This window comes from Callionymus lyra, chromosome 19, assembly GCF_982586985.1.
Source record: "Callionymus lyra chromosome 19, fCalLyr1.hap1.1, whole genome shotgun sequence".
Lineage (NCBI taxonomy): Eukaryota > Metazoa > Chordata > Actinopteri > Syngnathiformes > Callionymidae > Callionymus > Callionymus lyra.
Window position 1 is genome coordinate 10,725,088 of NC_141836.1, and position 26,994 is coordinate 10,752,081.

The window sequence follows — 26,994 nt, forward strand, 5'->3', positions numbered from 1 at the left end:
CGACTCATTTTTTTGTGAATTTTAATTTGTTTTTAAATCTTAATCCAGCTGCGTTTTTGCCTGTGGCCACAAGGGGGTGCTGTTTTTTAGGAAACGTGATTAGCGATGACAATAATAGATCACAATTTATATTGGAATGTTTTGATGATTTATGAATAAAAAAATCATAGTAAAAATGATGACGAAAACTATGAAGAAAACGCAACATAAAAAGGCAATAAAGTAGGGGGCAAAGTATATACTAGTGTCAATAATTTAAATATTTATATATATAATAAATTGGTCAGTAAATAATGTGTAATAAGGTAAATAAAGGTGCGATTGGTTTATAGACTAGTTAAAAGTGAAATGGAAGTTTGAGTTTAATGTTCCAATCCCTGGGAAATTCCTTGAAAAGAGATAGAATGAAGATGAAGTAAAGGAGAAGTGGGTGTCAGTCAATCTGAGAGAGCTGTCACTCAGACTGAGAGAAAGACAAACGTGATAGAGTGAGCAAACAAATGCTTGTGAATGAATATTCATGGTCGACAAGAGTTCCCAGCACTTTCTTTTATTTTTTTTACCCCACTTGCTGCCTTTCTATGTTTATTCTGAAATCATCTCATGTTTATTCATACTGGATTATGTAAACAAGTCAGTGGGCGAACTGTCTTTTTTTCTCGCATAAAAACAAATATATTCGATAATGGACTGACCATTTAAACTGCAAGAATCTCCTCGTAATAGACTTAATGAAATATTCTGTGAATAAAAAATAAATATTAAAATGTTACATAAATAAAAAAAGTTAAAATTGTAGCTTTAATAAATTATTTAAACACAATAAATTAAATCATAAAATAATATCAACGTAAAACAAATTATTTACTTATAATTCTTTCCCTTCTCTACAATAATCTATGACCTTTATATTAATGAAATAATCATTTTTTTGTTTTTGTTTTATCAAACGTTTTTTCCTACATTCTGCCGTGATGGTGGTCTGACTACAGGTGGCGCTGTGGGGCTTCCGTAGACACAACTCGCAGCTGAGCACTTATTAGCTAATTAGCTATTAGCCTCTGTTTCTCCGAGGTACTACTGCGAATACAAGGTGAGTATTTCATTAAATGCAAGCTGAGTATTACATTGAATACATGTTGTACTTGCAAATTTGTATTCATAAGTTTAGTTTAAAGAGTTTCACATGTGAATTACTTTTTGGAAAAGTGTGGTTTTTAGCAGGTGAAGCTCATTATTGTGTATATTTAAAACAGAGCAATTTAAGCACGTTTATCACGTAAAACCTACTTTATTTTTGTTTTTTATATTCATAACGGTAGTTTTAGAAGTATCCTTTTTTACTTTACTAACTTAGCAAACAAATATCACCAACATATTAAGATAGTTTTCTCGTTTAGTTTATTTAGCTCAAACACATGTGCCGTTTTTAGAACTTGTATTTTTGTATCTTATAGTCCAAAAAGAGATAAATGTTAATTATAAAAAAAAGATAATTTGGCTTATTGTCATTTATTATTATTTTTTAACATTATCATGACCTTTACTTATGTGGCCCTCATGAGGTCAAAGATCATGTACAAATGTATATATTTTTTATTATTTATTATCAGTATCTAAATGTGACTTTGGTTTTCCTCAGTATTTGTCATTTTTGTGAGAACTTGTTGTCCCACGAAAAGATTTAACCCTAAGCTCAGGGTCCAGGTGACTCAAACACATTTGTTTTCATTGAATATAAAAAGATATTTTGGGGGAACAAAGGTGCATTTATATGAGATTATTAAAAAAATAAATAGTTTATCAAAACACACGTTTTTTGCTACTTTTTTGTGTTGTAATATTGGAGAACAGATTCAAAGTTCAACTAAGTGAATTATTGTACTTCAGAATTTGATATACGATTCTTATAAAGCATGATCTTATTTTCTTTTTTTTAATAATGTATTCCATAAATACTAAATTCACTTTACCACGGCTACTTTGCTGCGACGCTGCAGCTCAACTACAAGAGTAAATGCATTTATTTTATATTAAAACTTGATAATATTCTAACCAAACCAAACATACAAAGTATTAGGATTGTGAGGGGAAAAAAAAAGAATATACCATTATTTATCCAAAAAAAATGTCACCATACTATATCGATATTCAAAAGCACTGTATTTATTTTTATATTTTTACTCAAAATGTATTTTGTAATATTTTTTTATTTTATTTATTGTGATTTCAAATCATATTTTATAATCTTTATTTACATTCAATTAAGTGGGTTTTTAAAAAAAAGTACAATTATATTCAATAACGAGGTTTGTTCATTTTCGTGTTGCAATAAAACCTCTCGCCGCTAGATGGCAGCAGTCGTTACCACCTCCACAAATAAATAACAATAAATTCTTGCAAGCCCAGTTATGACTGAGGATGAGAGGATACAGTCGACTCCAGCGTCTTTTAAAGCTTTTTTTTGGACATATTTTGTCTTTTTTAAGTTTTATGGATTCAACCGAAAGGGTAGAAGAATCACAATGTGTCACTTAAATTCAGTTGAAATAATCCGAAACCATCGCGTTTTTCAATCAGATTTCGGAGAGCGGAGCGAGCCTGTGTCGGACGGGAGCAGGAGCTGCGACTGCAGAGGACGTCGGCGCGAGATAAGGGACGGGGCTGGAGTTGAGGAGAGTGAGATGTTACATCTCAAGTCATAAATTCTGCTGCCACTGATACCATAGGGACATTAGCAGAGATATGCCACACTTCATATTCCAGTCAGACCAAGAGTGAGCGCCTGCAGTTGCACCGTCGCCCACTCAACACTTCATTACCAGGGAGATTATTAAAAAGCAGATCGCAGCGAGGGATCAATTAAGAGCCTGTTATTTCATCACCGAGAAAATATTGTCTCACAAACTCCCTAACGACACTGTTTATTTCATCTAATACAACCTTTAAAAGTCTTTTCCATTTAATTTAGCTCAACCTCCTATTTAAAGATCTTATTATTTCCAGTGATAATTTCATATTGCGTTTGTTTTTGTTGTTTACTATTAACTTAAAAGTAACATTTTCTTTTTCTTTTTAGATGTGATGTAGTCACGATGAAGCCACAATTGTGAGCCCAGTCATATCATCAGCTGCTTATCAGGTGAGACATGAATCAAACTGGTGACAAATTTGTCACAGCACACGCAGAATAATCATTCAGTATCAGCATCTGATTGAGCATGATTTGATTCAAGAAAGACGTTATATTTGTCTCATAAAAATGATACTTTTGACACAACGTTTTTGAAGATGGGTTAGTGTTACAGCTGCTGTCGTTGGGTTTGTGCGTAAATGACCGTGAAAGTATGTTTGTTGTTGGTTGTCAATAGGAATCTAAACACACTAAAACACCTACAAAGACTTGATGACAGACCAAGAACAGCTGATTTGAGCTTCATTTTTGGTTCAATTTCTCAAGTAGACCGATTCTTGTGTGTGAATATTTGAGATGTATATATATATTGATGTACTGGTGTTTTGGCTGATATACCACGACTTAATCCGGGGAATTCTTCACAATTCACTACCAGGAATCATCCTACATTCACTTTGCTCTCAATTTACAAATGTTACAAAATTTATACATAAAAAATAACCTAAAATACATTTTTAATATAAAAACTTTTAATCTAGTTATGTATTTCAATGTGCTTCTGAAATAAAAATCTTACATCATAGAATAATTTTACATTAAAGACATGGATAATAATTTATATGAAAAACCATTACATGTTCGTGCCGAAGTTTATACACGACACCCCGTAACGCTTATGTTCTAATTTTGTGGATATAAGGATATTTAACTGGGAAATAATTTTGAATGATTTATTTCTAAATTATGAAATTATGAAATCATTTTTTGTATTGAAAGGTTTTTTAAGCATTGAATTAATTTTAATAACCGAATTTTATAATTTCTGTATTGAACTATTTTCTTTAAATAATTTAATTAAAACGATTTTTTGTTTTTTTGTTTACAGTTTAATATACCTATTCAAGTAATTCAAAAATACATTTTAATAAAAGGAAAAATTTGGATAGATTTACATTCTTACTTCATCATAAAATATTTATTTATTTTCAACATTTACAAATAATTGTATTCAATTATTTGTTTAAAAAAATATATTTTAATATAGATTTATTTAAATAAAATAGTTAAAAAATGAACAATTAAAGTCTTTTTTTTTGCTCCCTCCCAAGTTTCTCCCAAGTAAACATTTAAAATGTTAAATTCAACCATTAAGAATTCCTATGGCACCAATTTACCTCATACACTCCGGACACACTTAAAAGGATCATAAAAAAAATGCTATTCAAGCCTGATCTGGGAAAGTTCGGGAAAGAACTTTACTTTTTAGAGTATTTTAATCATTTAAAATCAAATGCGGTCCCTTTCTCAGTAATAATACACACATTTAGTCTTCATTGAGTAGAAGTTTTGGCTTATTTTCAGCTCTCAAAAATAGAAATGTGGCAGAAATACAACTGCATGCTGGGATTGTTGGAGGTGATTTGGAAATATAACAAACTTTTCTTCCACCATCGATTGTTTTCATAAGCTGCATAATTGGCAGAACCTAAACAGAAAGACTTTTCTCACGCGGGATGAAGACGTCTCGGCGGCTTCGCTGACATCACACTTGGCCCCGAGTGTGTAAGCTGACGTGAGTGATGTCATGAAGGCTTCCTGTGGCCCTCGCCATGGGATTTCTTCTCCTGACGCGAGGACCGTGTCGTCATGAGGGAGAGTGCGGGAAAAAAAAAACAGATTTAGACTTATCTCTGTCACTTAATGGACATAGTCTTCACACACGCACACACACACACAAACTCTCACACAGCTCATTAGCAGTGTGTGTGTGCCAGAAGTCATTTGTTTGTCTTAAAGCGGCTAAACTCTCTTTTATCCTGCTGATAATGGAACGATTAGCATCTCAAAAAACACAAAAGGGGCTTTTTAGTGGATTCTTAGACACACACACACACACATGCATGCACGCACACACACTTGGGGGTCCCAGGCCCCCCGTTGTGAAGCGCACAATGATTACAAAGATGAGCATACATGTGCGTTTCTATTTGCACTTCTACGGTTGTGTATACTTTGCTGAATTTTCTGCTAGTTAGCAGAGACATGAGTCGACAACTGATGACCTTAGTACGTGTGTGTGCTTGTGTGTGTGCGCGTGTGTGTGTGTGCGTGTGTGTGTGTGTGTGTGGTAAGTAAAGCTGCATTCCATTAGTTTGGCGGTTTCAATTAGTCACATTTGTGTTTTGATATCTGCTTTTTTAATTAAACTCCTCACTTATTTGACAGTCAATATGCATCTGTGAACGTCCACAATTATCTCATGTTAAATAACTTTTAAGATGAATGATTTAACTTGAAGATTAAAAAAATTAATAAGAAAATGAATGAATGAAAATACACTTAAAAATGATAGAAGTATATAAGCCTTTATAAAATTAGCTAGCATATGCATGTAACTCACTCATAGGAGCAAGTTTTGGGGGAAAATTTAAAGAAAGGCTTGTCAGTTTTCTTACGCAGTTGGAATCAAGAAAGATGCTGGTTTTATTCAACTCTCTTTGATAAAATAGTTTTAAAGACTATAGAGAATTGGAAAATGCTGTAGCAGTGAGCTTGTGTAGCACATCTACTATCATTTAATTGTGCCATGTAAATATGTGACTTTTCAGTATTTTTAATAATTAAAAAATAAATCAATCTACATGTAATTTGGCCATATTTCTCTCAGAAGTCTGTCCTTAAAATATCCTCAAATAGAATATTGTAACATAACTGTAAAATGTAATTATTTTAGTTTGTCTTTAATTATTTATATAAAAAACTATTACAATTTGGCAATTTTTTTTCCATTTATTAATCTTTCATGATTGATATTGATTGATTGACATCTTTTTTTAAACATGTCTAATTTCTGACCACCATTTAAACATGAATTCTTCCGCTATTACAAGATAAGGGCTATCTTTAAAAAAAAACCTTCAAATGTATAAAATTGAGCACAGCGTTTGCATATAACTAGCTAGCTAGTATGGGCATATAGCTAACTAGTCATATGCTTCTCCAGGTTGCAGGCTCTATTTTAAAAGTAATAATAGTGATTCAAGTCTCAATTGAAAGAAACAAAAACATGCTGCAATTAGTGAACAGTTTTGAAATATAAAAGTGTGATATTTTCATTCGCTTTTCAGTGTTTTATTTATTTTATTTTAATATCTACTTTATATGTTTGCAGTTTTCTCTCCGCTCTCAAGTGTTATGTATGACTTTTTTCCATCTAAAGGTTGTTTTTTTTACTCTAAATATTTCTGATTTGAGAACCATTTAAACATGGATTCTTCAACTATGATCGTATCAAATGTTGCGCTGTCATTTAAAAAGAGCATCTAAACTTCACGAGTATTACATTCGAGGATTGATTGATTGAGTTGTGGAAGTTACGACTTCCTTCAGCTTTGTCTGGAAAGAAGTAGAAGTTATATTTTGTACATAAACGTTCACCCACTGAGTAGTGTGCGTTGAATAGTGCGTCTGATCACGACGGGTCTAATTCTTCTTATTCGCCGCGTCTTGTGTGTTCAGCTGGTCAACAAGTGACGAACGTCAACGTCTTTGTATGATATCTGAACTGCATCAATGCCTTTTGGTGTCGGAAGAATCTCAGAGGCTCCTTTTTGTCCGAGTCCGTGTGCATTAGTGTGTGTGTGTGTGTGTCGGATGTTGTTGTTTTTTCAGTCGGATTTAAGCGTAACCTCAGGCCTAAAACAGAGGGTTTGTTGACTGTGGTGGTCTAGACCTTCTTCCACAACTCATCCATTATTCAAAGCCCGTCGGCCTCTTCACGAACCTTCCTCCTTCTCTTCCGTCGGTTATTTATCCGTCGGTTGACGAAAAAAAAACATCAGACCAAACCGGTTTAATGTTGATTCATGGAAGCATGTTTCATGCGGACGCACACACACTGATCGATATTCATTTGTGAGTCACTTCCTGTCTGCACGTCGCGTTCAGAGACAGCCGCGCTGTCCTCTGTGGATTCTCCTCTTGGCTCGGCTCCTTCTGCCTTTTTTCGCTTCGCAGTTAATTAAATTTCCTGAACTCTAATTAGTTTGTGTTGTAACTGAGTTCCGTGATGAGACGTCTTTGTCTAAAACCTCGACCTCAGCTTCTTTTCAGACTTCAAAAGGAGCTTTAGGGAAGAGTTGGGAACTTTGGAAATGTTTTTTTTTTTTTTCCCTAATCTAATCTCATTTTAACAAGTAAGACAAAACCCATTTTCTTATCTTTTTTTAAAAAGCCTCCCAACTGTTCCTCCTGAACAAGTATAGCACCGTCGCGTCGCTATCTATTCTTAACACATTCATTATATATCATCATGACGTTTTATTTCCTCAATGCTAGTTTTAGCACAAATAATCCCCCTTCAACACTGGCTCCACCTCTTATCACCAGAGAACTCCCTTCCATTCAACCTTTCAACAACCCTGCCATTGCAGTGGCTTGAACAGCTCGCATGCTTTGCCGCCCAGCCAACAGTCACAGGTGACATGGCGATACTGCTGTCGAATTGAAATGGAGTATTGTGGCGACCGCTTCGCTGTCACTAAATATAGCCCTCTGCAGAAAGGCATCCTGGGAGTTCACTGGTTTGTTGGCACCATAAGTAAGGTGGGTTAGAGCCTCCCACTACGTTTATCTGCCGTTTAAAATAACTCGACTGATTGTAATGTCCTTAAAAAAGTCGAGGAGTAACCAGACGGATCGATAGATTTGCTCCTTATGTTGCTTTTCACAAGTAATATTGTGCAACTGACATTCCAGCTTAATTTATTGACTGCAAACAAATATGTTTATTGATTGGTTCTATTTAAGTATTGGCATCAAATGACGAATATTTTGGATCCCTTTGAAGTATTTATAATCCTTTTTTACATTTGCAATCCACACAGGTGGCACACACGGAAAATCACTTCCTCCTCTCCATCGTCTCTCCCTCTCTCTCTCTCTCTCTCTCTCTGCCTCTCATCCATTCTGTCTCTCATTTCCCATTTGGTCCAATTAGTCTTATTAGCAGCTGTTGAAAAGGGCAGATAATCCTCTTAAAACTCAACTCAAACACAGAAAGCCAGCGAGGGACTTGAAGGAAGCCTGCAGGAGACTAAACCCGCTCCGTCTCTCTCGCCATTGAGCCATCGGAGGGTCTTTTGTTGTTGTCATGGTGACCCCGTCTGTCATCCCACCAATCACGGCATTGTTTCTTCGCCCGTGATTGACGGACAGCGATGGTAACCGGTGGCAACCACTTGTCAGAGCCGGGGATGATGTATTTGTTTCGGGGTGTGAGAGCCGAATTGCCGATGTTTTGCTTCTAAAACATGCCGCTTTTTGTTCTCGGGGGGCTTTTGACTTGTGACCCCGACGAGAAGTGCTAATCTGATCTCCGCGGGCTGTTGTTGGAAAAAGTTCTCAGGAGCTTTAAACTCTCATCATGCCGCCCGATTTGTGAGTTGTTTTCAGCTTGACTTAAAGCTAACCTAATAAAGTACCCGTGACCCATTAGCTTGTGTTTGTGGTGTTTAAGGGTTGTTACTTAATTTCACGCCAATATTTCTGTCACTAAGTGATAGTAATTGTCGCAATTTCTCTTTCAGATGCGTGTCGATGTGGTCAAGAAGTTTCAACGTGACTGACGCAACCAAAAAGCAGAGGAAGACTTAACATCGTAAGTTTTGAATCTATATTATTTGCTTTAATAGCAGTCATGTAAAAAAATAACAAGACCCTCACGCCTGCCTTGTTTTCTTAAATTGTAATACATAGTACAACTGAATGTACATTTGTTTGGACAATGGTTATTAAGATAAATAAAGTCGTCCCTTATTTATTGCGGCGTTTATGTTCAAACACACTCCGCGTTAAACTAAATCAATTTCAATTTTCACTTGATTCAAATACCACATATATTTAAGAAATATTAATGTAAACATGAGGTGCCATTCCACAAAACAACCCTCTGAGTAAAGGTGACCGAGGAGCTCCTATAATGCTTTGCCGCCCAGCCAACTAATCACAGCTGGCCATCATTTTGGACTTGGAAACAGAATTTAAGGTGCTGTTCAATTAAATGATGTGATTGTAACATTGTGAATCAAGACTTAAGCATTCTGACCTCTGCTTGCTTCAATATATTTAAATATAAAGTACTTTGTGCAAAAACAATTCTGCAGAAGGTGAACTGCGATATAAAGATGGACCACTGTTGTTCATACTTTAATTTTGGAGCAGTGTTACTACTGGTGTTCAATGATAGTGTAACATAAAACTATTTCAAGTTTATCATTTAAATGTAATTTCTCTTGGTTTAAAATCCAACTTTTCTTGGTTGCTCTACATGAAAAGGGACATAGACCTGTATTTGGTTTTTAAGACGAGTACAAACTGCTGTAGACAATAATGAAACTAAACTTTATACGTTTTCGACAAACCTAGAGCTCTACCTTTGTTTGTTATTGCGTGAAATGATTTGGGGAAATTCCCATTTTTACAGCACTCTTTTTTTACTGCAAGGTCATATATATCGAGCAAATATAAATCCTTAAACTATCTTCTCATGGTTTCTTTTGGCTTTAATTTCTTTTCCTAGACAGATTATCGAATTTCTATTATTCCCGTATTATCAGAAGTCGTGTATGTCGACTTAAATGAAGAATATCATTGATAAAATATGAGCCAAAGTACTTCAAAGATTAAAATATGAATGAGTCGGTAATTGTGTCTAGATAAATGATTCATTCCAGCTTTGTTACGCAAGATATGAAAGTATTAATCAATGTATTATTGTAGTATTGGAGGGGAAACCTGGGCGTGGGAGGAGTTTAGTGAATGACTTCCATACGGCTTTGAACAGGTTCTGGTCCTCTATCCCACGTCTCAGGAGGGAGACTCGTGCACATTTACCTACTTTATATACTGAAGCACATCTGGGATGGATTGTCCTGAAAAACTGCAGTAGCTGCCCTCAATATATGAAGAAGTATTCCAACTGTATCCTCAAGTGTCTAGAAAATGACTGAAGTTCTTTTCACTAGACATAGCACTGAATAATTGAGTACCCTAAATATCTCCGTCTGTCTCTAATGTAATGATTCTTCATCCGTCTTGCCTTTTTTTTTTTTACCCTGTAGTGTATTTTCCAAAAAATGTGTCCTCATCATTCTTGTCCTCAAATAACTTGACGTTATGGCGTCGAAACTGAATCGCTTGTCCAGTGAGGGTGACTTTCGTGTGAAGCGATCTGGAGAGAACCATCTTTTACTTGTTGTTTCCAGAGAAAGAGCCCAGTGTTGGGCAACAGCAGTCAAGAGAACTTTAAAAAATGAACTCGTAAAAAACGTTTGTGATGAAGTGATTCTCAGAAATGTCTTGTTTGGACAACCTTTTTAAAAACGTCATGTGATATTCAGAGGATCCCGGAGGATTAGAAAATCGAACACAAAAATGTCATCTGGTTTCTATGATTACTGGACGTCTATTTTAGGATCATTAATACAAAGTGGGCTTTGTATTAAAATAAAAAAATAAAAGATGTGCGCACACACAGTACCCCTTAATTTAAGAGTTTTTAATTTTTATTTGGTTTTAACTAAATTGATAATAAAATGATTAATTTAGTCATTAAAATGTTTATTTTAAGAGCTATTGATTTCTATCAACATTATTTATAAAAACTTTATTTAATTGTCAGTATATTTATGTTTACGCATCATCAACACACATTTTTGGTTCTTAATTTTTATTGTTCTAATCATTTTATTTATTACTCTAATTATGAATTTAAAAAAATTCTCATTTCTTTATATTCATCATCCTTTTCACACAGAAAATCCACTTTTTTATTATTGGTTTCGAAGCTGATGGTTCCTTTTAAAAAATGAATCTTCCACATTTGTCTGCGGTGAAATGTGAGCCAATTACAACCGCCTACATCAGATTGACTGAAAATCCAGGCCGTCTACAGACTTGTTGTCCACATTGATTTTGTCCATCTGCAGTGTGTCAACAAAGTCACGTGCTTTGTGGGTCAAACTGGAGCTTGTCATTCTGGCCTCAGACAGATTTGAAAAAAAATATTGATTTTTCTCTCCAGAGAGCCTCTCGCGCGTAAAGAAGCCGTCTGTCAGCGTTCGATGTGGACTTAATTGAACTTTAATGTGCGCGTCAATTAAGTTATCAACAGTTGATCGTATCATTCTGTGAGTCGATGTCCCCGTTCATGGATCTAGTGAGACTCGTGGGTCACTGTGGCAGCAGCTTTATTTGAACATTTACACGCATGTTGTTCATGATCCAGGGGCTCTACTGGTGTTGCAAAGGACGTGATTATTTTTTCAAACATACAACATCTATCCAGAATGTCTTGCCTCATGATAAGCTTTGTTCAGGAATTTAACAAACCTTTTTGTTTGTCAGAATTATATACTCAACTGACACTTGGATGTGCCATATTCTATCGAACCAGACAGATTCAATGGGAGATGTTCGGTCGGTAATATTGTTTTGTTCTTGCTTCAAATGAGTGTTGAAGTCAATTTTAAACCTAGAATATGGATTTTAAACTCTTGAGCGAGACATAAAATTACTTAATTATTTAAGTTTGGCTTCTGTTCCTGATGTTTGGCGCACGTGATGTAGATAATATACTTAAAAAACTTCTTATCTAAGGCAATAATGCTTAAATGTTATTTAGAATTTGGATAGAAAGTAAGATGTCTCTGGTACACATTGGTAAATTAGCTCTATATATAGATTTTTCTCCCCTACCTTCATTTCTGAGCATTAACTTTGACATTAAAATTGGATTTTAATTCGCTGAAACGCCCCACTAGCAGAAAACGGAGGCAATCCTCCTACAAAACAACTTGCAGAGGTGTTAAGCATGTCACGAGTAGATCTTCTGAGAAGCTGTTCACGCATGTCCATCTGGGAGGAGACCACAACAATAATCCCAGAGATGAAGGAAAATCGTTACTGTGGCTTAAGATAGTCTGAGAACTCCCTTCAGTCTGATGTCTGAAGAAGTCTTTAAGTCCTCTGAGGAAATAAAAAATTCAATTAAAAGGTTTTTCTGATGGGATTGATAAGGCTGCTAGTTTGAATCCTTGTTGAATTTTACACCAGCTGACGATTAATCCACGCTATAAGAAAAATAATTATTGATAATTTTTGACCAACAGAACATAACTACCTGGTAGTCCTTTAATTCAAAGTGGTGACAGAAGCATTAGTGTTTGTTTACGTAGAAGCAGAAGAATGTTCCGTCCCGAACCCGCCGTCGGGGATTAGCATTAGTGTAGACTTGAGGCATTGCTATGTGACATATTCATAAGCACTAGCAGTATATGCTTCTGGTCAGAAATCCCACTCCCTGCTGACCATTAGCTTATTAAAGTAAGACAACATGTCTTCTGCTGTCAAACGCCATTAAAGTAATTGGAGCAGACGTTCCGGGGGCATACGGCAACAAAAGTGTTTCGGCTCCGTTGGCCTCGCGTATCACAAGATCACTGCTGTGTTTGTGACGGAAAACAAACATTTGAAGAGAAGTTTGTTAGAGTTTAACGTCACATTTTGCGTCGCCTTATCTAAAGTCTCATTATTTTGTTAATATTTCAATTTTTACTTCAACATTCATAAGTAATTTAGTATAAATCTCGCCTGAAATGTTACTGTCGATCTCTGGTGACATGTCACTAGTGAACCTGGACATATGTGTAAAGTTGTTCACTTTTTTATTTAGATTGTTTGTTTTGAAAGGTTCATGCAATATGTTATTTACTTTACTTACTTGCTATTTGAATAACTTTAATTCATTATCACAACTTACCTGCTTAATGAACTCTGAGCCGAGCAGAGAACGAAAAAAGGTACTTTTTCTCAAACAATTTGGCGATTTTTAATAAGACAGCCTAAATGGGATGACGCCCACAGACCTTCTCTACTTATACAGATCCACCTCCAGAAAGAAGCAAGATTGCAGAGCTCATTACGATTCATGAAATCACCATTTGAGAACTCTTCCTCACCCACAGAGTGACATCAAACAATGCCGATATGTGCACAAGTCACGGCTTCGGGAGGGAAGACTTTGTCCTCGCCACGTTAATTACAGAGACTCCGTTTCGTCAACCCGTGAGTCACGGCGTTAATTTATTTCACCATGCGAGCTCTGTGAGAGAAGCTAATGGACATGAGAATGTGGGGAAGTCAATTGGTTGAATTATACGTGTGTCACACACCACTAAGTCTGAGTATATTGGTGTTTGGTTTTTATGGTTCTTGTCGTTGACGGTCGTTTGCGGGCGTTGTTTAGGTCGTGATTCATAACTTGGTGGGTGAGCGGTTTCATATTTTGCCTGCTTTAATGTTCCCGTAGGTTGTTGTTGAGTTCTGTAAAATAATGAATGTAATCTAACATAAACTAGGTAAGAGATTGTGTTAAGGATTCTTGTATTTGGTTGCGAAATGTCTGGACTATTCGGCATGAAGAGGTAGTGAATGCTTGTGCGTTTTCATCACCATCCACTGAATTTCTGGGTAATTTTGCCCGCAAACCGGACATCTGCAGAATTTTAAAAGGGCCATTCATCTTGTTTTTATCGCGAGCGTGTCTTCACACAGGCCTTCTGGATTAATCCACAGATCCTCCGATTAGATCACATTCTTGTATATAGACTTAATACCTGGTTACTCTAAAGTGTGTGCTTGTCCTGACCTGCACTAACCTTTTTATTTTTAATGTCTGAGTTCTCTTGAATTTCTTTTTAGAAAAAAAATAAAACGGAATTTTTCTGCCCAACCTAGCAACACAACCAAAGAGGTGGGCGGATGCTTGGAATCACCATCCTTATCCTGTCTCTCAAACAAACCATGGTGTGTTTTTTTACTCTACAACTCCTATTTATAATGGCTGGGATCCAAGGTGTGGCGATGCCCCAATTTCCCTTTTCCATTGTGTGTACAACTCATAAAGATTGGCAAGTTGCTGATAAACTCTTGAATAGAAGTGTGATGGCTAGATTAGAGCGGTTCCACATTTCACAATACAGAAGTCTACACGTGGATTTGAGTTGAGTGAAGAAGTGTTGGGAGTGTCCATATTATAGTCCAAAAGGTAAACCTGAGTGAAGAACAAACGCGTGACAAAAAGGGATACAATCTGGCGACTGTTGCAAGGCACATTAGTTATGAATAAAACTTCAGACACCAATTGGTACAAATGGGAATCCGTACCTTCCCCTTCTATGGATAGTTTTTTAAAAATTAATTTAAGTGAAATATTAAATAAAAATCCAGTAAAATTGTTACATATTGATCTTGTAGCCGTTGTTATATTTTTTTGTGTTGTAAAACAAACAACTTTAACAATCCATTCAATTTCTTGACTAGTATTATTGAACTTTGAATCAAGTAAAAACAACCAGGAGTGGTTTGAGTGACATGATTTCCATTGTGTTGGCTCACACGCCAGGCAGATAATCAAACCGAACAAAACAAGAAGTTGTCGTTGGTAAAGAATCGCAAAGTGGCTCGGTATAAACAAACTTGAGAATCTGAAACCCCTGATGATTATAATCGCCACATCACAGTCACCTCTTTTTTGTCTGCAGGGAAATAATGGTCCAGAAAATATACATAATCAAATGGAAATCTGACGCCCAGACAAGCGCAGGTGCTCGTGGGTCTCCTCTTCCGTCTGTATCGAAAGAATGTTTTGATATGTGACAGTGAAAGTGCAGCAGTAGAAGTATTGATTAAAGCGCGAGCTGGCTGGATGCAGATATTAATATTTGAAGCCGACTTCTAATGGAGTTCTTTGAAGCTGAACGGTTTGAAGTGCTCTGACACACAGTTAAAGCTCACACAGTCACTGAAAACACTTAAAAGAATCCCATTCCAAAGGTTTCTACGTAAATATGTAATCGTGCTGTAAGTTTCACAATCTCTTGCAGAAAAGAAGCCAAGAGTAAAACTTGGAAAAACATTAAGACCAGAAATCCAATCTTCGATAACAACTAAATTGTATTTTTCCTCAATTTCCGACAATAAATACTACATTAAAAAGTGAACAACATTTTGACATTTTTGTAAAATGCATTAATTTAGTTTGAAAATATGTGGTTTCTTAATTTCAAAACAGTTTTCTATCCTAATCAATCAATATACTTTATTGATTTCCATAGAGAAATCGCACAGAGAAATTCAATCTGTCTATTTTAAGAAAAGGGACATTATTCTTAGCTTCATACCTGAGAAAAATATAACTGTTTCACTAGATTTAAAGGTTTGTCGATCTTGTTACGATCTATATGAGAGTTATGAAGCAAACCATTAATGGAAAAAGGTTTGAAATATTTTGAAAATAAAGGCTTTTAGGGATAAAAGGGCTTTTGGTTCATCTTTTTTCATCCACTCCATTGAAGACCGTCACACGTGATACGGTCACATTTTCTTGCCACACTCCATGTGATGAAATATCTGAATAATTGACAAGTCTTTTTAATCTATAGTCCCTGTGATCTTAGGTGGAACACTCTCTCTCTACTCCCTCCTCAACACCTTGTGATAAAAACTAAAAAAAAAAAACGTTTTATGTTCCTCACTTATTCTTTACTTTGTGCAGCAATTCCTGAACAGGAGCAAGAAATTCCCCCAAAAATCTGTCATTCCGTGTTATCACTTCATGCCTAGTCACGCATGATGCATGTGAAATGGAGCAGATTTAAGAAACTTTTCAAGTTCCTATCAAACTGTGCACAAACACAGCGATACAAGGAGATAAGTGGAGTGAGTTACATTCTCCCCAAAGACCCCACTTAGGTCCGGGTTCACATGCTGCGTCTTTAATTGTTCAACCTTTGATCCTTTTTCCCTCATCTCCGCTGCATCCACTGGGATATTGATAAGGCTGTTCCCAGTGGGAACCATTACCGCCGACTCTTAGGGGGGGGAGAGAGGGGGAAAAACTATCCCTGCTGTGCTTGTTCCGATCCAACCTCTTCAGGTTGATGCTGTAGAAGAAAAAGACCTTCATTTATTATTGAACAAATGGAGCTCACCCGCTCAAAGATGGAGTTGGACCCGCAGAATGCTGAGTAGACAGGAAGTAGACGACGGCCTTTTCAACAGATGTTGCAAATGGGACACAATTGAATTTAGTTTTCTTTTTTTTTTGTAATCTTTGGCAAGGTTATGTTCACATTTAGAGCAGCCTGACTACAGCAGGGGATATGAAGAGCAAAGGAGATGAGGTGAACTTCATTTTCTAATTAAGGAGAGATCATTAAATTCACTTTCAAGTTGACCCAAGACAGTCTGTCTTCATTTTTCCAGGCACCTATAGAGCCCCAAATGTTTGAAGACTGTGGCCAGCAGCTAAAATGTCCACCCTTGCACAACAAAACATGTGTTTCTTATTAAAGACACACTCACACACACCAGACTCACCTTCATCTGTGTCGAGAGTTGCGTAAGCTGTGATCAGTCGTCGTGTTTTCTGGAATCGGGAAGCAAGAGATTTCCAATGAATTGCATGCAAAATGACTCATAAACACACGCATCTGCTGCGATGAGTTCACTGAGAGGGAGCGAGGAGTAAAGTGATTTTGGACAGGTAATTGTCAAAAGGGTTTCAGTAGGCAAGTCTGTATAGAGGCATAGAGGGGAAAGACCACTAGGCTGCTCACACCAGCTAAAACACCTGGATAATAAAACGGAATAAGCGTGACTTTATACATAGTAATTCAGATGTTACATTTATTATTTGAATCTGCTATTAGTGTCATGGTAGTTACCATGTTGTTAAACAAAAAACTTACAATAAAGCTTACCAGCTACCAGATGTTATCTTGGAAAAGGGCCAAATGTACCGACTCTTTTTTATAAATGAAAGTCATCAAATCAAAATTAACCAAAGTCACCTGTGTATAGTTACAGTACTATATCCATTAAACCAATAAATGCAAATTTTCTGTTTCTAGTGGCTTGTGATGTCAAGTTATTTGACCATAATAATAAAATAAAGTACAAAGACATTGGATTAAAAAGTTGACGTATGAATTTTTCATGGCACAATTTGTTTTCTGAATAGTGATGCCCTATCTGGCTTTTATATTTATGCGCCGCATGAAGCTCGAGGGAGGACACACAATAAAACCCACACATTCAGACACACATGGCATTAACTGGGCAGGGTGTCTGTTAGTTTGCTATGAGTCAGCAGATACAAATTTGTGCCTCAGGGAGTGTCAGTGAACCAGGACTTAACCACCTTCACTGTTTTCTATCTCTCGCTCTCGCATAGACACACATTGAGACACACATTTATATCTCCTCATATTTCATCCTATAATTGGTCCCAGTGCATTACTTTTTCTTTTTTCAACATTTGGGCTCTTTGTCCTCCATAATGTTGTTATGGTTTTCTTAAAATGACCCATATAAATGCTTTATAATATTTATTCAGGACATAAAGAAAGGCTGCTGCACACTTCATGCAGAGACCTGTTAACGTTTCGCCATCAACATGTGAACTGTAATTCATATAAACAATATACACTGTGAATCAGACTTAATCTATTCTTAAAAGTCCGCACAGTTGAGACCCATTCAATAAATTCAGGAACATTCCATGCGTGTCTTGTGCAAATCTCACATCTTTGTGGGACAGTAATGCATCCTCAGCCAAAACTTTTACCAAGCTGTATTTTGTTTCAATGTCAGCCGATACCAGCAGAATAAAACGACTATTTCTCATCTAGTTTTAGCAAACACACTGGAGTGTTTGATACTTGCGCTATCTCCCTCCATCTGGCCTCTGTCATTTCTCCTCCTCTGCTGGCCATATGTTGGTCATTAAGTTGTTAGTGTCTGATCAGTGAACCCTCGACTCTCAACATCTAATGACCAGAACCATGAGACTGTCGGGTACCACACAAGCTTCCCCATTAAGTTTGTTTAGTCTTTGAAGAAAGTACTTTTTTCTCAGTGCTGTGTCACTCCTGCTTTTCCACTGGCTGCAGTAAATTCCAACTTTTTATTTAAAGAGAAAACACCTTAACTAATGTGTTGATTTAAGTTTGTCTTAAATGGATGTAAGACCTCAATTGTACTCATCAGTATGTGTCTGTCTGTACAAAACTCTCTTCATTGAAATATTTACATTAGAACATGTGTTTTAGCCCTGCCCTCTGAAAACTTTTTTTTTTTCTGGAGATTAAATCTTGTTCACCATAGCCACGCCCACTATGCTGTCATTAGCCAAGCATCAAAGTTTATCGCCTCTAGTCATTAATCCGGGAAGTCTCCACCTTCAAGGGACCTGTTGTATAAACAAGACTCACCCCTAATAACATTCAAAATGACAAATGGATTCTGATAAACTATAAACTAAGCTCAAGTTGCTTAATAATGGTCTAGCGGTTAACAAATTTTAAAAAAGCAATCGCCCTTCACCAGTTTACCAAATTCATTTTTGAAGGAAACCCCCCTCAGACAGTAATAATCAATAGATTAACGGCCCCCAGAACTGGGGTTTGAGATCCCTTCCATTTGGCACCGCATCAATTGGAGCTCTTACTAAATTTTAAGAAGCAGTTTTAAATCTGATTTGTATCCTGATAAACCAATTTCAGTTAAAGAAAATGCAATAAATGTTCATCCTCTTGGTAAATGTATTCCTCTCGTGATTGGATTCGACTTTCATTTGACTAATTTGTACATGCTGCATCTCAATGTGGTGACTAATGCACTCGCGATCCACTCCAAACCAGTGTGACGTTCCAATACTTGACAGCAAGTTGGATTGGTTTTCAGTGAGAGTCGTTCCTTGACGGGGTTTGCTCTTCAACTCTTTTCTTGTGCAACAAAAGGTCTGGGGAAGTAAATAATCTTAGGGGGATTAGATATTTTTCACTGTCATGACTGGCAGAATCCAAGCCCAAATAGAAAGATTAGACATCTATTATGACTCTGAAACGTTTTTGGATCGGTGGCTGACGTGGGCAATCAATCAAAATGGATCATCTCGAAAGGAATGTACTCAAAATGTCATTCGAGCTCAATTCCATTACCTCAGTGTTCAAAGCCCAGGTGAACGAAAGAGCATTGGAAGGTACCATTTACTTTCTTACTTACTTTTTACATACTGATAAGATTGTTATTCACCCTGATCTTTTTGGGAGTTTACATCATGGTCTCGCATGTTTGCATTATTCGTATTTTACGTTGTTCTCTGGGGAGATTTTTGCCTGATCAAGCGAGTCTAAACCTGTGTATCCGAGTCGATCTACTGTTTAAACCGCGTCATCATCTTGACTATTTCCCAAAGCCCTACTCACACACCCAAAAACACACACACACAAAGACACACACACATGCAGTGAGCCTCAGATGAAAGGTCATATCCTTTTTCAATTGTTTGAAAGGTCAGACTTTTGCTTTACAAATGAATACAAGCATATACTAAATAATTCAGGGCTTACTTCTGCTACTAAATATACATTTGATAAATGATCTATGAATTCACCTTACAATTACACAGACAACTTTTGAATAATCGCACTGTACTTTTACTAGTTTTAAACTTTCTTCCTGCTTCCATTGAGATTTATTTGCTGATTGTCTAAAAAGTTTGAATTGCAAATTATTATAATTCTGAGCACTTTTTTATAGCTTTATTTGTAAATATTATTAGAACATTTTTGACTGCTTATGTATGTAAGCTTCTAAGCTTGTTTTTCACCAAGTGTCATCTTCTTTTGGAAGCAAGTCTTGACCTATCTTGCGAAAAATTGATCATTTTTATTTGTTTTGCATAATTGTAGTTTATTTTGATGGTTAATGCAATTTAGGGACTTGAATTTACATTATTTGATGATTTTTGCTGGAATGAACAACTGAGAGAATAATATAATAATCTGAATTGTTGATTTTAATGTGCTCAACCTTTATTTTGAAACTATTAATAACCCCTAATTTACAAAAATATATCTTAACGAAACTGAAAGTTATTTGTATTGTTAACCATTAAAAAAGAAAAACAAGTTCCTGAAAGTTCTGCTCCAAGAAAGAGTTTGCAAAAGCCTCTGTCAGCAGAATTGTAGAAACTTTCCATTTTAATATTCATGTCATTTGAAACCGTGATGGAGCACAGTGGAAGCAATTTAAAGAAAGGATCCAGTTTTTTTTCCCCTCGATATATCTCCGCACATTTAACCGAACTCCTGTCACGTCGTGGCCATTTCCAACTAGTTTCCCTTCTCCGAGGTCATCGGGGACACGTCGCTGTTGTTTGCTCTCCAGGAACGGGTCAGCAGCGTCGCCGGCAGATGGATAATCTATAATCCCTGATGTATGTAGCTGCCGCTGGTTTAAAATCCTCCCGCGGGATGACCTCGTCGTGTTCGGGGGTCAGGAGTCAACAGGCTGTATCCTGCTTATACAACTGGCCGTGCATCAACACAAGTGACAGGTGGTGTTCACGCTTTTTTTTTTTGTAACGGCATCACCCACACAACGCTTCCTCACATCTTCCTCCCTCGCTGCTGCGCACAATGATTGGATTCTTGCTGTCTGTTTATGATCTCGTGTGATATTTTAACAGGATTAAATTGCTTAATGTTTGCATCCTGTTTAAAATGACGATCGACCAATTCATTTTCACTAATTTTGTGCTTTAATTCTACATTTTTCTAACATTTGAAATAGCGATAATACCGATTAAGGGTCAGTTTTAAATGAGTTTATTAACAATGAAGGAAAAAAAGGGACACAATTCCAGATGGAAATTGAACATGCCACCAATGTTCTGAGTGACTTACTATGTTGCTAAGTTATTCCATCGCAACAGATGTGACGGATCAAGTGATGGAATTCACAAAGACTTCTTTGTGAAGTGAACGAGGTGCGACAATATCTTTAATGTGCGACAGTGACTCGAAGGTGGCTCAAAGGAGGGGATGGTAGGATACAGGTGCAGATGACAAAATAAATTGACATCACGAAAAAATATTTGATTTACAGCATCATGTTTAAAATAAAGTAAATTTACACAAAAATCGACCTAGTCCTATTAAAAAAAAATGAGTGGGGAAATTAATAAGATTTTACAAAATGTTAAACCCTTGTGTGTTTCTGGGTCAAGGTGACCCAGTGGCTGTAAACGAACATGTTTCTGGTATCCCTTGTGTTGTCACTGTAACACTACGTATGTATTTATGGAAGGTAGGAAGCCAGGAAGGTAGTCCCCCTTGATCCAGAGCCACCACAAGGGATACCACAAACACTTTTTTTTTTACCAGGCCACTGAGTCACATTGATCAAGAGGCACCAAAATGGTTTGAAAAATCCATCAGAAATGTATTTTCTTTTATTTTTTCAAACATTGAAAATGAGCTTAACTGCATTTATTATTAAATGGTTGCTACAAAAAAGAAACAAAAAGCTGGGTTTTAAATTGTATGTCATAAACAAAATTATAATTTCCATAAAGATACTTTTTAATCATCTCAACGACCTCGCATGAGCTTGTTAATAAAAGGCAAATTAATCCTTATTGATGCTGCACACATACCTTTATGAAACCTCCAAAATAACCAATGACTCCAGTGATGAACTCTAACCAATCCCAGGAAAGATAGTTATGTTTCTATCGAGTTTGAGAAATGAAGGTTCTGTTTTTCCTCTCCTCCCTCATCGGCTCACACAATAAATGTATCGGGTCCAACGTTGTTTACACAGGAAATTGGGTTTGTGGCTTCGCGCAGAACCGGTTAACACCGTGACCCCGACAACCCAAATATTGCATAACAAGTGTAGATTAGAAGAGGTGTGGAGTGTTATTTTACTTTCTCTGGAGAGAAATAGGTTTAGCAAATATTAAATAAACTAATGACTGAAGTAGACAACGAAAAAAAACGTATGTAATGTATCATCGAATGAATTTCTAAATTTCTTCCTCCCATCATTTCCCAGCAGAGTGACTCGGGATTAAATACCATCAGATTATGTCTGGAACATGACTATTTTTGGTAAGAACCTAAAACAGATGCAGAGTAATCCACTGTGGCTTCACTGTTCATTCAGACAAAGAGACTGGATGACCCCGCCGCTGGCAGACGAGCCCGTGTGAGAGGGGAGACTGTGTCTGGTTTCTGTCCTCAAAGAGATGCTTCCACTAGGGTGGCGAAGAGTCGCGGCCGAGGAGGACGAGGATGTTTGAAGGATTTAATTGTGTTTGAGAGAGGAAGAGTAGAGTCTGCTGAAGCGCTCTGGTTTCCTTCACAGTACAAAAAGCACTTGAAGAAGCACACTGGTGCGGCTCAACTTGGACTGCATTTCTTTCACAGTTTAGATTCTCAGCTGCCTTTATGTGGACTTTTATTCTACTTTTATTGAGTGGTTATCTTGAATATGAGTCGCACTCATGTTTGAGAGACGAACGTCTTTAACAAAAAAGATATTTACTTACTACCCAAGTATTCAGGTTTGAAATTCAATCTGATTTTTACATTTTTTTTAACTCAAACATTTAGAGACCATTAAAAAAAGAATAGTTTCTCACATGACCTTTTACTTTGTGAAACACTTTATCCTCGAACGTGCCGGCTCCTGCCTCGGAGCTTTGTCCGATTTATCTTGCAGCTACTCGCCCGGTTTCTCGACGAAATTATTCAATCATCTCCATGTTTTCCCGACCTCTGATAAGATTTTCTAGCCCCCGATGACCGCCTTGCTCAATTCAGCTGAGGGCTGAACCACTGATTCCTTTACTGTTATTTACTAAGATCGAGGGGTCAAATTAAACCGTTAAGGTTATAGACCGGTTATGTTATATATTCATGCCATGTTTTATGGGTTGCGCCATTATTGATTGTGGTAACACAAGTATTTGAAGCATAAAAAACCCTTTGTAAATTTAAGACCTCGGGCAGCACTTTTGCAAAACTATAATTGTTATTATTTTTCAGCCTTTACGGTAGTGAATCGCAAATTCTGCGAAATGTTATAATCCCAGTTATTCTATCTATTATATACAAATTCGCAAAAAATAAGTTGGTTAATTAACATTTCTTTCTTTAAGCAAAATTGTGTATAAATACAATTCATTGCATATTGATGTCCGAAAACGTATTACGCACACGAAGCATGTTGTAGAAGTTACCTGAAAAGTGGTTGAAAATGTTTGAAGAACTCCATCTTAATGATTGGTTAGCCCTTCCATGGAAGCGGGATTTTCTATCCACCAACATCCGAACATGTCCCAGCGTGTGATTGATTAGAGGGGAAACAAAAAGGGGACATTTGGTGAGGAAATCCATAAGCACACAAAAGAACAGTTGTTGGGGAAACGCTTTTTGAAAATAAGGAAGATAATTTGCATAGACTTATTTCCATATTTTAAATACACATTGCTATGTGTATTTATTTCCCCCTTAGTCATACATATAAGTGCATTTATATCCAATAGTAACAAGCAGACAAGAAAATAGTTAAAATACATGTCAATCTCTATTTCTAAACGCTTTTTTATTTCCTAATTTTGGCACTTTTTGCATTCCATACACAATTATGGGCTATATATATATAGACGTGTTTTGCAAACCTTCCCTCAATTGGTCAGTACTGGACAAGCTAGAGTGGAGGTCGGTTGTGAGCGGTTTACATGTTAAATGTGTTTTAAGTCGATGCTATTTTGTGACACTCTTGTATGTTTTGCGCACATCCAACAAAAACCCAAATGGCTCAATAATTCAATTAAATAATAAGTCAATTAAAACACACGACTTTCCTCTAATATCCCGAAAAAGCTATTTACGGTTTTCATGAAAATAATTGAAATATGGTTGATTTTTAAAAAAATTAAGTAACTATACTTTTGGTATCACATCAGTGGACATGACTTTACTTACTAAATGAATGATCTTTATTAGCCACATCTTGACATTCCTTAGATCTTCCTTAATCATATATTTTGTTGACTCAAAATCCCATTTAAACGGATTAAATAAAAAGCAAAGCCTCATGTCTTTCTGCAGCCTCGGTTTGCGACGGATGAAAGCCGCGCTTAGAGTCGCAGCAATAAACTGTGTCTGAGCCGATGCAGTGAAGAAGAGTTTCATTGTCCAACCTTCGGCCTGTAATCAGAGAGGAATCTGTTTAATATGAAACAAACAGTGGACTACTGTCTTCCCCTGCTACTGTGTGTGTGTGTGTGTGTGTCTGTCCGCTTGTGTGCGTGTGTAGTAACTTATAATAAAATGTTAATAGGCTCCACATGAGCCGAAATGAAATCATGCGATTCCAGTAAAAAGTCGTCGAGAACCGGTAGAAGACGGTTTGGGGAGCGAGAGCCGATATAAGGCGGCGACACTTCCTGCGGATGAGGAGATAGATTGGGAAATTAAAGAGTGAGAAAGTGGAGGGCTTGGGGTGACGGAGGAACACCAACGGGCGGCAGAGTAGAGAGGTGACCTCCTTCGGTATCGATCGGGCTTTCTCGGTCATCAATAACCTGATAGAGATCTGATAGGAGGCTGTCTGGACACACAAACGCACACATCCACCCACACGGCTTCTCGTCAGAGGAGGGAATGCGGCAGCGTTCTCCCAATAACCTGTTATTTGAGTCTGTTTTATTGAGGAATTGAAATAAATATATATAGGAAAAATACAGCACAATACAACAACCTTTAAATCATTTCCCCCAGTTAACATTTTGAGCTTATAAATCATTTATTTTCCCTTTTTAACCACTAATTATTCAGTTAAATTTTTTCTCGTGAGCTGTGTGACACAAATCCTTCTCTAGGAACCCATTGTATCGTTTTTTATTCTACAAAATTCTGTCCATTCTGTAATTTCCTTCTAATCTCCCGCGGAACGATGTTATCGACGTAATTAAGACTGTCGGAGCTTTTAGCTAAATGTCTTTGGGTTAATTCAATTTGGAGCATTTTGTGATGATAATTATTTTATGCAAATAAGACATTTGATCGTTTTTTTTCATCGAGTCGACTATTACTAAACTAAACCATGTGTCAAACTCATTCAGCAGTGTATTTTATTTTGAAGTGAAGTTTCTTCTTCTACATTATTGTGAAGTAAATATGAAGCGAAAGATTAAGTGAAAGGAAGACATTCAACTGCAACTTGAATGAGTTAAATAAGAATTAAATATCAACTCTGCAAACAACAAATACAAATTATACTCATGGGTACAGTTTTCTCATATGTCTAATGCTCTACATCAGGGGCCGCTGACGTTTTTCACTGCAGACTAGTTTAGTTTCGGCAAAATAGTCTTGGACCAACCTTCAGATAAAAACGGCAAATATAAAACGACCTGTCTGACAAAAAGGGAACGTTTAGAACATGAAAAATACATTGTGCTATAATGCAGGTTCGGCAAGAGCACTGGACTGGTTTTTCTACAAGATGTTCTTGTCAAGAGTTTGTTTCTCTCAGTGTGAATGCTGAAGGGATACTTTTACTACTACTTCTATTACGAATTCTACTAATTCTTCTACTACTTCTATTACGAATTTTACTTCTATTACAAATTCTACGAATTCTACTTCTACTACGAATTCTACTACTACTTCTTCTATTACGAATTCTACTACTTCTATTACGAATTCTACTACTTCTATTACGAATTCTACTACTTCTATTACGAATTCTACGAATTCTACTACGACTACTTCTATTACGAATTCTACTACGAATTCTACGAATTCTACTACGAATTCTACTACGACTACTTCTATTATGAATTATACTAATTCTACTACGAATTCTACTACTACTACTAATTCTACTACTACTTTTACTACTACTTCTAATACTTATTCTTCAACTACTAATTCTACCAGTACTTCTACTATGAATTCTACTTTTACTCCTAATTCTTCTACTACTACTACTACTTATTCTACTTCTATGAGTTCTTCTACTTCTACCACTTATTCTACTACTACTTCTACTACTAATTTTTCTACTACTACATCTACTTCTACTTATTTTACTCCCACTTCTAATTCTACTACTACTTATTTGACTTCCACTACTACAAATTCTACTTCTTTTTACATTTTCTTCTTCTCCTTTGTATTCTATATTTTCTTCTTTTTTTTCTTCTCAACCTTTTTCAGTTTATTTCAACGTTTTCACATCAGTCTTTCTCCTGTATGTGATCATTTCAACTGTTTCCACACATCTTCACTTTGAACACTAATACTTTTTAGCATTTCACTTTATAGATTCCGCAGATTCAGCATTAAAACGGCAGTTTCTTCTGGAAATGCACATTTTCTAGTTTTCATTAGTTTATAGTTTGTTTTTTAATAAATGTTAGCTAAACAAGTTCTAAGAGTCACAGACTATTGTTACTTCAGAGAAAATATTTGAGACTGTAATGACAGAACAGGAATTGTATAAATGTTTTTTTCTTTCTCTGCGGCCCGGTAATAAATGCCTCACAGACCAGTAGCAGTAATTGGACCGGAGGTTGGAAAACCTCTGCTCTATGTTTGACATTTCTCAGTAAGAATCTATACATTATACGTTGTTCTATAAAATCATGACTGGTGGGACAAAGCTTAAATTTCCATTAATTTCAATAGTGATTGAAAAAGTTCTGGTAAAATTCAGCTTGAGTTGCTTTACCTTTTCAGCAAAAAGTTTTGGTTGACATGCAACATGATGGGCCTGAATTTTAATGTGAAGTCTGCTTCAAGCCAGTCAGCGCTAATTAGAGAATGTGTATGAGTGTGTGTGTGCGTGCGCAGCATAAACCAGTTAAACTTGCATAATGAATAGCACATATCATGAAGGAAAAATAACTGAAGGATAATTGGTAATTTGGG

The 26,994-nt window shown here is 36.4% G+C and overlaps 1 protein-coding gene across 1 annotated transcript in view; it reads left to right on the forward strand.

Annotated features, from left to right (window-relative positions):
• Window positions 1–8,777: 8,777 nt before the first annotated feature.
• sulf2b (sulfatase 2b) overlaps window positions 8,778–26,994 on the forward strand; it is an 88,297-nt gene continuing 70,080 nt past the window's right edge. The window contains exon 1 of the mRNA XM_087781251.1: window positions 8,778–8,795. The gene's annotated coding sequence lies outside the window, so the exon portion shown is untranslated. The remainder of the gene's footprint in view (window positions 8,796–26,994) is intronic.